This window comes from Cydia pomonella, chromosome 10, assembly GCF_033807575.1.
Source record: "Cydia pomonella isolate Wapato2018A chromosome 10, ilCydPomo1, whole genome shotgun sequence".
Lineage (NCBI taxonomy): Eukaryota > Metazoa > Arthropoda > Insecta > Lepidoptera > Tortricidae > Cydia > Cydia pomonella.
In genome coordinates, this window is record NC_084712.1 from 15,121,615 (window position 1) to 15,136,303 (window position 14,689).

The 14,689-nt window shown below is 34.2% G+C and overlaps 1 protein-coding gene across 1 annotated transcript in view; it reads left to right on the forward strand.

Moving 5' to 3' along the window:
* The first annotated feature begins 592 nt into the window (after positions 1-592).
* Positions 593-14,689, forward strand: part of LOC133522230 (mucin-22-like) — a 41,161-nt gene continuing 27,064 nt past the window's right edge. The window contains exon 1 of the mRNA XM_061857488.1: positions 593-1,916. The gene's annotated coding sequence lies outside the window, so the exon portion shown is untranslated. The remainder of the gene's footprint in view (positions 1,917-14,689) is intronic.

The window sequence follows — 14,689 nt, forward strand, 5'->3', positions numbered from 1 at the left end:
AATGAGGAAGAAATTATCTGTATCTGACCGTTTTGATTTTTGCGTTTATTGATGCCGATGTTGAATGGGCGCCGGCAATTTACTGAATGCAGAACCAAAGAGGAAGATTCGAATAGGTAATAATCTACAGTACCTACAGGAGATATCCTCACATTTACTTTTAGCCCAAAGTATTTAACCGGGTATGAGGTCTTTAGGTCCTCAATGACTACTTCGGGTCTGGCTCGGGAGGTAAATTGAGCTGTCTAGACAGGGATGCTTTTTACGTAACTTGATTAGCGTGTCTTCACCTCATTTGAAGGCGAAACAGTGCAATCAGATAAAACCATAAGGATCGCACGATTCCCAGGGACTGCTACAAAAAATGAAAACGAGAGCAGGGAACACCAATCTTCAATACCGTTTGTGCGTAAACACTGCTTGCGTAACAATTGCCTATTATGTCGCATAGTTTACCTGCGATAGCGAATACTGTATCCAATGAAATCATAACCTAAGTAAACTGTTATAGGTCTTGCTATTTAGAAATGGAATGAATTACATATTCGAGTAGAAAATAGGAATTAAGAATGTTAAATTTTAAATGGTATTGTATGTGTGTGTAATGGACAATGGTGACCTCTCCTTGCAATGCAATTATTTTCAACCTACTTCTTAATTTAAAGAATGAAAAAGCGGCCAAGTGCGATTCGGACTCGCCCATGAAGGGTTCCGTACCATTTATGACGTATTAAAAAAAACTACTTACTATATCTCGTCCAAACCAATTTTCGGTGGAAGTTTGCATGGTAATGTATATCATATATTTCTTTTAGTTTTATCATTCTGTTATTTTAGACGTTACAGGGGGGGGACAAAAACACATTTTACCACTTTGGAAGTGTCTCTCGCGCAAACTATTCAATTTATAAAAAATATATATTAGAAACCTCAATATCATTTTTGAAGACCTATCCATTTATACAACACACACACACAGTATGAGGTTCTTCAAAAAAGGAGTGTACAGATTTTTAAAGGGTCGGCAACGCGCATGTAACACATCTGGAGTTGCAGGCGTCCATAGGCTACGGTGACTGCTTACCATCAGGCGGGCCGTATGCTTGCTTGCCACCGTCGTGGTATTAAAAAAAAAAAAAAAAACAATTATTCATTATTACAGTATTTTTTTTAATACGTCATAAATGGTACGGAACCCTTCATGGGCGAGTCCGACTCGCACTTGGCCGCTTTTTTCTAATAATTTTCTGGTATTTTACGTGGAGTTAGGTCTGCGTGATCTGTATCATTTTTCCACTTTCCAAGGATTCGATTCTTATTGAGTACCGAACCCAAGTACCTACTACGCCCATTTAATCAGTCAGATGATTTTGCGTGCTTCTTTGTCTAAGATATTATTGCAAGTAACTATACTGCACGAGAAACCTAAAAGATCGTTCTTTTGAAATGTAGACGAGCTCTTGCTTAAATGATAATTTAAAGCCCAAATATTTCACACTACTTTTTCCAATTAATTCAATATGTTAATAAGGAGCATACGTACGTAAAGAATTCAAATGAGTTAATGAGCTCGATCTATTTTTTCGCGATCCTGGCGAGGAGTCAGTTATTTTGTCGTCGTACGTATAAGAGGCGAAGGAACCACGGCGCGCATCCACATACAGCCTCGCCGAGACCTTGTGCGCTACGCAAGGACACTCGCAGCCCCCACGAAAAACGCCCACAACCAATCCAACGCGCCCGCGGGAAAGTTCACTTTGAACTTAGAACTAAGTTTTCTTAAAAAAAAATAAAGATTTTTTTTGTTTTGTTTCTAAAAGTTGCCAGTTATTTTTATCATAAAGTTTCGTAGTTTAGAAACTTATTGATCTGACAGAATAGAAGTGACAGTGAGTTCAGTGTTCGGGGTGATAAAGGTAAGATATTTGGTTTATATTTATACATTTTTACGAATCTAATCAATAACAAATTATGTTTAATATTAACAGTATTTAGTAGCATAGTTGAAGCGCGCGTTGAACTCTTACTTAACGCGTATCGTATTTTTGTTCCACATTCTCAGTCCATTAACAATCATTTCAGTAAATATTAAGTATAAAAGTAGTTTAATGGCATGGTTACAATCGGTCGAATGAAGTATTGGATTAACCAAGCAATAAATTACTAATTATATTTCGTCACTTCATTTTTTAGATATAGTTTTATATATTATTAACAATGTAGTTTCCCTATATGTACCTAACCTACTCAAATTAATCCTTCATGCAAACTAGTCATACACAGGTCATACTGAAAGTTCCTATAATCTCAAAAACTGTAGTAAATATGTAGAATTTTGTTTTATATTCGCCCTTCTTAACTCTTTCAGACAATGCGTAATTCTTTACGATGGGACCATGTCTGAAATTTTTTCCTAATTAAGACACTTTTTGTATGTAAAGTAAATTTGGGCTCTCAGTGGTTTTGTATGGCAGTTGTGGGGTACATATTTAGATTCATGTTTTCTGACCTATGTATACGTGTACATGTAGGATTTTTTTCTTGGCTCATTTGGATACCTAAGGTTGTATGAATGTGTTAATATGCAATTTTTTGAACTGAAAATTTCTTTAGCGGCGCTGTGCACTTTTTGTGATGGGGAAAATATGTTAATCTCGCGTCAGGTGTCACGTACCCGTCAGATTGAAAATTCGTAAGACGGACACGTGACATCATGGTGACGTGCAAATTGAATGGCATCGAAACCTGGTTACTTTTGAAAAATCGTATCTCATTCAAGTGTGACTTTTTTTTCTTCGTAATCAAAGTGCTGTCATAACGGTTAAAGAGGTTCAATCTTTGTTAATTGTGTTGTATTGTATCTTTGTGTTGTTGGGTGTCCATGATTGTAGATACTCATATTTTTCTTTACCAAAAAGTTAAATAATAGAAATGAAGCGTGATTGTTTTACTTAATATGATGGTGAACGATTCATTAATATTTACTGATTGTGTAGGCTGTAGTCCTTCTCACGTCTGATGAATAAAATTACTCTGTATATCTTTTAACACTAAAATTCGCATTTCAAAATATCTTCCACACTCAAATTTATTTACGCAGTTATACTTAAAATATCAAAAATGCACAATATTAATATTCAAGTTTTCACTTCTGCCGGCACTCCCGGAGTGCAACCCGTTGTTTTTTTTTAACTTTTTATCATAGAGCACACAACTGCATTTTGAACGGCGGCACTGTTGAAAGGTGTCCTTTTCGATTATACACTGTAAAATAAATACGAAATTGACTAAAATTATAAAACCTACTACAAACAGTCGCACAAGAAGTCGTGGGCTTCATCATAAGATACTCGAAGCCTGATATAACTTTGCTGTCGAATGAGGGCACATTGAGTCATATTAAATTCTACACGAAAAATTTCTCGAGTTAATAAAGCATTCCAGTAAATTGTAGTACTTAAAAAAAAAATTTCTTAACAATATACTTTCGTTTTCTTTTACTGCGTGAAGAGTGAATTCTAAATGGCTCAGTATAAAGTACAATCGCAAATAACTTTTTATCTCGTTTTGCTTAAATGTGTTATAAGATTAATACCTAAAAATAACTAAAAATAAAGATTGTTACTTTCAGTTACACTTGAAATTGAAATACATAACAATTAATTTAAACCAAATCTTTTTGTTTTCTACATGGCACCCAATTGAATACGAAAAAAATTGGTACAATTTATTAAACACCAACATAGCAATGATTGACTTCTAGTATACATACCTACTTCACTTTTTGTACAGGTCAATAAAAATTATTTGATCACTCATAATCTAACGTATTATATTTAATAATTTATGGGTACATTCTATCTTCCAATCCATCCTACGATTAGAATCGCCAGTGAATACATTTAGCGAGTCACCGAGCGCGCCGCGGTTGTTTGCAATGTACTCGTGGTGTCTCATTATACTATCGTGACAGACGGATTCCGAGACCGCAAAGTTGAATTTGATTTGATAAAATTTATTGACTATACTGGTAGAAATTCGCAGGTTATTCTTTTATAAGATTCTAGCCTGATAGGTATTAATATTTTTAACAATGTTTTAAAAAACATTCCCTTTTCAAATTGTGTTTCTTACGAAAATAAGACTAAATAATATTTCCTGAAAACCACTCCAAAAAGGTGAACCTCTTAAGAAGAACCTACAAACAACCAAATAAATTGTTTCCGAGATGGGTATTGTACAATCAAATCAAATCGAATGTACAATAAAAATTTGGTTAGTCGGTAACCATTTACTCACGAGGAATTCTTAGTTCTTAGTAGGTACCTCGTTTCTTACTACAAGTTAGGTATAAGTTCAAAGATCTTACCTAAGTACCTATAACTCACCCAATCCATGTTTTGCCCCTGCATGAATTGCCTAGTGTTAAGTAATAATAAGTTATTGAGAACTAACTAAGTTATTATGTTAACGTTTTATTTCAAATAAATTACGAGAATCTATGTAAATTAAAATGGGTAAAAAATGAAAAATCTAGATAACAGTGTAAATTAACTATGTTCCCTCGAGCTTATACTTAAAAAAGAGTCTGGTGTGAACAGATAGGATATTATATTAGAAAATATACACATTCAAATAATGAAGAATAAAACTAATAGGTTCAACGTAGGTATACACTTCATGTATCGAAGTGAAATAAATAAGCCTCGTGACGAAAAATAAACGCAGTCACATAGTTGTAAAGGCATTCTCGAATCTAGATCATTCCTCACACTCCACTACAATTGGATTTAAAGCCTTTTTCTCCGTTTGCCCATACATTGTTAGGTGGTAAGGCTATGCCCTGTAATCGCTTAAGCGGAGCGATTAACTTATTCTTTCAAAAACATGAGATACTGTCATCATTGCCAATCTATCAAGGTCTATGTAAATATATAAAACATGAATATAATTAAAATGTCCTCTTATCTTTTATCAAAGAAAAAAAAAAGATAAGATAATAACATAGAATTCTCAGAAGTATATGGTTTATAAAAAATATATCTTAATTATTCATTTTAATATTTGTTAAAAAACTGCAGAATTAATTCATTTATTATTATCCCTAAATCGAAATCCACCGTTGTGTTCTGATAGAATGAAAATAAGTTTTCCCACTGAAAAATAACACTTCTTTGCTTCATATACACCGAGGCCCTCGGTCCGAGGGCCCATATAAACAGACAGATTTTAAAGGTGTATTCTTGGCTGCATTTAAAGACTAAAATATCATAAACGTTTTCTGAAATCGGTGTTGTTTTAGAGATACGACAATTCTTATGAAAATGTATTTCTGTAAAAACTCAGTAAAAACGCCTTTTTGGCTGCTGCCACTATGTGATTTAATTAATTGGTTTTTAGACAGACATACTGACATTAAATTTTTAAAGGGAACTTGCCCAATCTATCTGTAAATAAAAACAAAACTTTACTTATTTGCATTTTTTTTGCCAACTTGTAAAAAGAAATTACGTGTCGTGTGCAGAAAACACAAACACACAAAATATTTGTTTGCCAAATTTGACCAAAAGTCATAAAACGTTCAGAAATGCGTGGTGCGTGGTTATATGGGCCCGGGTAAGTAATAGAACGTATACAAACCTATAATATATCACTCTGAATGTATAAATTCAATTTGTATAATTTTGATCGGAATAACATTCAATTGCAATAACATGCAATATGTATAACAATGAATTCTATAATTGTAAATTGTATAATAAACACTACATATATCATTGTTTACGATAACATTAGAAAGGTATAACGTTGAAATAATATAACATACAAAACAAATATCATACATTAAAAATAAGCGCCTACTATTTGTTTTTTGGTCAACTGCATGTATTTTTGCAAAATATAATGTATTTTTTATTGCATAATCGATTGTTTTTTTTTCCTCACTACCGAAATTACATTATTTAAATATATTTTTGTGTGTTAGTTAATGAACAGATACAGTTTTTAAATTATTATGAAATGAGCAATGTATTTGAAACATCTATTACTATGCGAATTTATATTTCAACGTAGTTTGCTCCGTATTTATTTATTACAGATTGCAGCTTTTTTCTGTGGTAATTCTGGTGCTAATTTCTTTATCTAGAGGGTCACAGTTCTAACCTAACCTAACCCACTTTTCTGTTAACAGTTTCTTTTTCCGAAGCCTCAGAGTTCTAACCTAACCTGCTACCTTTTCTGGAAACAATTTATTTATCTAGGGGGTCACAGTTCTAACCTAACCTAACCCACTTTTAGCAGTTTTTTTTCTAGTAGTGTGTTCTATGAGGTTTGAAATTCTAGGTCATCCTACTAATTTTACTACTTAATTATATAAGATGATATTTATATTTTAATATGTATATATTATGACAGTTATATGAAATGAGCTTAACTTATATGTATATTATACCAAACAGCCATATGTATGTCGTATGTTATATTATTTTTATGTTATACTAATTGAAAGTATACGTTTACTTTATTATACATAAGATTAGTATAAATTTTTAACGTTTGTAAACTGAAATTATTCCAAAAGTGCGTATATATTATAGGACGCACCCATATCAATCGGTACAAATACATAACCCTCTATTTATCAAATATAGTTTGTTAACTCTGTCTGAGCATTCAAAATATCTTAACGTTGACGCAAAGCTCTCGTTCTCTCAAGCTCTTCATTAGTGGCTAGACTGGCTACTCTTTCAAATCCAACCACGTATAAAAACAAACCCCGCTAATTCAATGGTCTCAGCCTCCTGGCGATGCGGCGATAGGTCGCTCACGGCTCATGTTAATTCAATCGATGGCCAGCGTTCCCGGCAGATAGCTTTGCACGGCAGGGATACAGGAATTTTTACGATCAACAGTTTAGAGGACTTTTATTTAATGTCATGGGAATTAAGCGAAACATTTGCGGTCGCACCTGTCCTGATAAAAATAATTAGCTTGTCAATGTAGTTACTTTTAAGTATCTAAGATAGGGAGGTGGAGGTATAGCGAGTTTTATTTGAATGGCTTACTATGTACGGATGAGTCGAAGACGATAAGTGCGTAACTGCGTACTACGTCTATGCATAGGACTAGTAGGGAGGGACACAGCGGAATGTCTTTAAACTCACACCTGAAACATGCTTGGAAAGTACTTTCTGAATAGTGAAACTTGGATAATTGAAATCTGAAAGATGGGTAATTTTGTGGCAATTAACTAGGTTTAAGCAAACATACCAAATATAAAGGTATTTTTTGCTGTCTCAATTATATACTCAAACTCACTCAGTTTTAGAGGTTCTCGTTAACGGAGATCGTTTGAACAAAAATATTTTATGGAAGGGGGAAGCAAAACACTTAAATCTGAATTTTATGAAAAGGTTTTCCTTTAGATCCTTGCGTGGCAAGGGGCCAGGACCAGACAGACCAGACCATTTATACGAGCCCCTATTAACCAGGTTTCATTGCATTAACTAATAGTTAAGTATATCGAATTAAATAACTACAGGTACCGATCTACCTGGCATTTTACATGGGTATCCGCTGGAGCTGCAAATGCTACCTACAGTATTCGATTACCATCATGAGCCCTTAGGATTATCAACCATTTTTTCAAAGATATTTAGCATAGTTATTAAGTAGATAAATAGCACGGTTGATAGTGCTGCTGCTAATGATAAAAACTATGTAGTGTATATAATATTTTACGACAGCTAGTTATAATAGCAAAACTATGTGATGCGGTATTATCTTGGAGAATATAACAACTGGAGATGCCTTGTCTGTCATTTTCTGTACAAAACAGTCTACCGATTTTTGCGGGGTAGAGGCACGTCAAATGTATGGCTATTTGTACGTAACGTACATGTCTTTTTGTACGTAACGTACAAATAGCCATGTCAGAGATAAACGTTAGTCCATTCCATACAAAACATATGACATTGGCCGAGGTTTTCGACAGAGGGGTAAGCTCTTAAAGGTGACTTCGATTGTTAAATCTTCAATAGGTATCATTGAGGTTTTCCGAAATATTACAAGCATACGACCAAATATTCTTGAATATAATATTAGGTTCAATTAAAAACAAACTTATACTTAATCGATTTAGGGCTAAAACCCTTAAAGGCCCCTGTTCTCAATCATATAGACTTCCGGCATCGCTAATACATAATTTTGGACATCTGTAAAAAATACAACAATAAAAAGTAAGGACGATACCATTCTATAGCAATTGGAGCGATCCATCGTCTAATGATATGTTGCCTTCGTAATAGCAGTAGGTATTAAACGCGAGATTGGCGCGGTAATTATTATGTAAGTATGGTTTTTCGATCGCTACCATATCGATGTACCCTGAAATTAAAATGACCACTGGCTTCGTTCAACGGGTTTTTTGGCTATCGATCTAATAGACATTATAATTTCGTTTTAATTCGCTACGTTATCGTTATGAGTAATAAATTTATTTAAAATATATTTATTTAAAATTATTTTAAAAAGTGAATAATTATGGTTAAAAAATGTAAAAATAATTATAGTCAAAAAAGTTTTACCCATGTCAAGCCATGGATAACTCATTGCTTTAATATAAACATTTTATGTCATTATGAACTAGATGGTCATGCAAAGACAAGACAAGATCTTATTATCATTTAACATCGTATCCTTTAATAAGCATCAAAGGACCATTTAAAATGCGTGTATTCCTACCGGATCACATAATACGAGCCCTAAGCTTATTATATACGTCAACAAGGTTATATTACTCGCACCTCTGCGTTTGCTAAGGCAAGTCAACGTTTCAGCAATCCAGTCAAACTTGACACCTCGAAATCCTTAACATCCACTTGTAAATCAAAGACCTTTATAATGGTTATTCTGATACCACTACGGTAGCGATAAGTAACCAATAGGGATTGCAAAGCCAGTCCATATAGGTCCAGAAAACCAGTTCGCATCCCAGTTCTATGCATTGGAATTATCGGGAGGAAATGATAATGTCACACGCAAAACGATAGCGATAAAAACGGTAGATGGTATAATTTATCAACTCCCGTATTTTTTTTTTTTCACTCCAGTCGGTCTATGAAAGTGTTACATCTACATACACACTTTGAACCTTGGTACTGAGTTGAGAATTCCTTTTAGTGAACTCAGCTTGGATCTTAACGATAGTAAACTTTAAAGTCATTTCTTTATCTTAAATACACTATAGTAAGCTTTGAAGAACATCTTTAGTGTATTTTTTAAAGATCCTTTCTTTAAAGTAAACTTTAATTTAAAGACACTTTAAAGTTTACTTATTAGGGCAGGGCGAGGCTAAAAGTTCCGCGGCCAAGAAGAACAACTACCACTTCCAACAAGTTACAATAAGTAAAATTAAATTAAATTATGGCATAAACTTATTCTTAAAAGATTTTATTTTTAATGTTTTTAGAGCATGTCGTACACGTAATTTCTCGTAGAAAAGTTTTTATGACATCACAAATATACATAATAGCAAGAGCAACCGTTATCGAAAGGTTGTTGACATGTGGAAATTGGGATTTTAACACATTAACCAGTAAAAAGATGCAAATTTGGTGACATAGGTGCAAAAAGTTAACATGAGGTTAACATGCTAAGTAGCTAAGCAACAAGAATGCCTACTTCTTGCTTAGCAGTCATCCTCAAAGGATGACTCACTTTAGAACGGCCCGGGTCCGGGCCGAGGCATACGATACTTCACCGGTCACCTACCATGGAAAATGAAGGGTCGGTTGCCTCGACCCGGACCCGGGCCGTTCTATCGTGAGTCATCCTCGGTTATCAACAGGTTTTTAAAGGGTCGGCAACGTGCATGTAACTCTCGTCTGGAGTTGCAGGCGTCCATAGGCTGCGGTGACTGCTTATATATATAAAAAATGTCGTGGTATATATAAAAAAAAAATTATAAGTACGGCATTTTATATTAACTACAATTAGGTCAACAAGCCGCATTTTGCTTTTGTACATTTTGGAGTAAACACATAGTATTTTTTAAACACTCCTTTTGGCAATTTTTAATTACATTCTTGCGGGTAAAATAAATTCAATTCAATTCAATTTATTTTTATTTCGGACCATGTCCATAGTGTTAGTATACATCCCCTAAATCCTATGTTAGTTAACTACTATATATACTAATACGTTTTAAGCCTTTTTTTTTTTTTTTTTTTTTTTTTTTTTTTTTTTTTTTTTTTTTTTTTTTTTTTTTTTTTTTTTTTTTTTTTTTTTTTATACTACGTCGGTGGCAAACAAGCATACGGCCCGCCTGATGGTAAGCAGTCTCCGTAGCCTATGTACGCCTGCAACTCCAGAGGAGTTACATGCGCGTTGCCGACCCTAAACCCGCAACCTTACTCACCGGCAGAAACACAACACTATGAGTAGGGTCTAGTGTTATTTGGCTGCTGTTTTCTGTAAGGTGGAGGTACTTCCCCAGTTGGGTTCTAATTAAGGCCTTTACTAATCAGTAAAAGTAAATAAGACAGATATTTGTCCACCAGATTTTAGGGCCATTGTTCTGGAACCGAAATTTGGTGGATTATGTAATATTATATTACATATATAAATGGCTAATTAATTAATTACAAAATTTTAAGTTTTTTTACGAGTATCGTAACAGTCTCTGGCTGTAATAGTGACAGTAATTTGTAGTACGATTACGATCATTATTCTCAACAAGTATTTCAATCTTCGCAACTTAATCTATATACATCATAATGTTAGAGACTGAGGTTAGAGATACCGTCAGGGGAATTAGATACGTCCCTCCTTCAGATCAGAGGGCCTAGCGCGAAAAACGAAAATGGAAATCTCGCTACCTGCCTCTCTATCGCTCTTGCCCATTCGCGCGATAGAGAGGCAGATACAGAAATGTCGATTTTCGTTTTCGCGGAGTCTCTGGTTCAAAGAGTAATTCACGCAATAAAAAATATACATTCGTTTAGTTCTTATCTCGAACAAAGATTTAATGTTTTTGCAGCCAGTATATGCAAATTGAGTTGCTATTCTTCTGCTACGATCTAAATTGTAGCGGTTATCATAACGATCGGTCATCGTGGGTGTTGCCCTCTTATAAATTAGGTGTAGGTTACACAAAGTCAAAGCGTATCATATGAAGCACGTTACGCGTGTATAAAGCTAGCGAGATGTTCATACTTCATGATCCTAGCAATGATCCGATGCCCATTCCGATTTTGTCAGTAGAGTATCGGTCGATAGAGTGCCTTCACTACACTGTAAGTATTTCTTTTCGCGCCAACCGGATAACAACCAAGATTTTTTTTTTATCTTTATTTAACGAGCTTAGTCTAAAAGACGATGCCGGTCAATAGTACACATCGAGGAGTGTTCTTACACTAAAACATTTAAAAGCTAAACAGATCATTATTTTCGTCTTCGGATGCCCACCATCACCATACTGAACAGAGCTCTAGCAACAACCAAGATGATAATAGTTTGCAAAAAACGAAACGCTAAGATAAACGTAAATAATGTATGGAAATGATAGCGTTTCCTTTCGTTTTCTGAAAACAATTGTCATCTTGGATAGGCCCCCCGTACTAATATCGCTTCGATTCCTTAATGCCATTGCCATCTAAGCAAAACTTTGACAGTTGTCAATCCCATTTTAAATCAATAACTATTCGACAAAATAAAGTAAGACAGAAGGTAACATGGCTTATGGCACTTTTGTGATAAATGGCGGTCGAATTACAAAGAATGCTCGACCTTATACAATCGCTGCTTAACGCAAAATTAGGCATTATGTTACTTGATCACAACTGTCATGCCGTGTCATATGTTAGTCATGTGCAAATTTTGGGAGCAAAATTAGTAGGAAATTCCTTTATCAATAAACTCAATCTTCGATGAGTTTCACAGACAGGTACTAAGTTTTACTTAATTAAATTCCGATGTCTGGTCATGTGACTCGTGTGTATGTATTTTACTCGATCTAAATAGGGCTCTAAGATAGTTAATCTCCGATAATCGCAATCTCGCCATCGACAAACGTCAGTGTGGAGAGGCTCTTACAGTAGGTACATAGTTGAGGAAATGGCATAATTCAGTGTGTGTTGATACAATCGCAAGTCGCAGGACACGGGCGTGTGGGTGGTGTTGTCATAATGTTGTAGGCTTTGCACTATGTATTTAACTTTAGTGTGCATTGAACCGTACGGTATATTTTCAAGATATCTCTATCTCGAGTATTATGAAAAGGAATATAAGGAGTAGAATATTAGAGGGTCTCACTTAAGTTTACTCATCTCTACAAATGTTTTCATCGTATTTACTACTGAGATAAATAAAGACACCTGACGCCAAAATTTATAATACGTCGACTTAATGCTCTGAATGAAAGTGTTTGAAAGTTTACCGTAAAACCCGGTAAACCACAACTGACGGAATGCGGCACATTTGGCCACGATGCCAAGTAGGTTCGATGGGCAGAAGCGTTGCCAAGAATTCGACATTTCTTCCCCAATTCCGATCGCATGTTGCACTACTTCCATAACTTAGCCTTGACTTTGAACTTTTTAAGCGGAAGAGCTTAAGCGGGAAGAACAGCTTTTCGAATCTAACGAAATAACGGTAATTTTTCTATGAAATTCCATTTCGGGATAAAACGGTTTCCACTAACTAAATCTTAACAAATCACTTTTGATTGATTTTAATGTCGCTCGCTTCAGCATAATATATTCTAGGTTTATAAGTTTCGCTTTTTGAATTTTTTTTTTCGTTTTCTAATTTAAAAAAAAAGGATAACCTATAAACCTAGTTTTTTATTGTGTCAATAACACACAAAAAAATATGGAGAATGGAAAATATTTTGAAGTGGCAAAACGTTTTCTCTTTTTCTATGGACGATCACGTGGTATACTTCCCGCTTAGTAAATATAATTTATAAACAATAGATATGTGTGAATGTAACATAAACCGTGGAACTCAATAATCCGACAAACTTTAGGCACTTGATGAGCTTAAGCACCTACCACGAGTAAGTAAATAATGTTGAAACTACATATCTCCGATCCATTAATTTTAGTTATAGATACTCTGTCTTTTAATGTTGACTAGACTACAGTAGTAACAACTAACAACTGATAACGAAGTACTGAGGTAACTACATAGATCAACTGTTTAGAATTACATTATCCTAGAGGAATTATTAATTTTGGTAAATAGCCGTGTTTTTTCCAGGCATCTGAATACAAAAATGATGTTTCTCAAAATACAAACCATAAACCAATTGTCCACGTATCAAGAATCACTTTTAAAATAATATGTGTCATATCAATCGAATTACCGTGTCAATGAAACATTAGCTATATATGTAATATGCATAAAACTACAACGAATTGATTCTAAATTGACAATAGGCAGAAAGATTATTTTATAATAAGATTAGTTCTAGAGGAAACCACAGTAGGTAAGATACAACGGTACCTACAGCCTTATATCAGAATGGACACAATGGGTGTGGATTTTGGCTCCGGTTACCTCTTGTCACGCGGGTCGTCACGATGTGTCATCAAATCCTTATCGATCAATTATAGAATAACCGTTCGTAAAAACGTTGATTTGAAAACAATAACTTATTTGCAAATTCAAACAATGATACGATGGTTTCTGTAAAGGATAAGTGGCTGATTTTTAAGAATCAAGTAACGGAGGATAAAGAGCTTTAAATATTTAAATAACAAATAAATTAAACAACAATCGTGTACATATGTTAAATTATTTGGGCTTGGATGATATTATCAGAGCTCATTTATTTACTTTACTATTTACCACTTTGTAACTGGATAAATCTTCATAAAAAGGCAATTTTGTCACTAAAACAATTTCAGTTTATAATCAATTTATAATAATGTTGGCGAATATGCTGCACGAGCCGTATGAAGTAGGACAATGAGAAGCGATAGGTATAAGATTAAGTAAAATAAACTTGTTTTGTATTTTTATTTTGTAAAATAATCTGTATTTCCGTATCTACCCCGTAATTTACATCCATTTATTAAAGTAATATATTATTTTGTGTTTAGAATATTGCGCAGATAAATTACCACTACATTTTGACAGACAGGATGGTTCCATTTCATGAATCACAACATTTTTGCAGGTTTGAAGGCTGTAACAGTGTATTGTTCATTCTCTGCATTAGTTAAAGGATCTCTTAGGATATGATGTCATTGTGCTACGAGACTTAGTAACATTTGGTTAAGTAGTTACTATTGTGATTTTATTAATGTTATTGCGACCCCCCGCCCCCCACCCCTTCAAACTTGATAGCAGTAACAAAAGATAAACGAATTGATATACTTAAAGAACTAGCTTCTTATTTACTTACACCTAACATAATGTTTGTATTCAATAAGATTCACAAATTAGTATCAATTTTCACTTAAACAATTGAGTCATCGATCTTTTTTTTTAAAGCAATACTTCCTAATGCTCCATCGACGATACTCCGACAGACGACAAAGACTGCTCCGTTAGATTTTATCAACCGAATATGTATTCTTGTTATTATCTCTCTAGCTGAAGTGATTGCATATGTTTGAAGTGATATTCGACTTTGCTTTTTAGGAACTTGTGTTATCGCATAATAAATTGAAGAGCACAA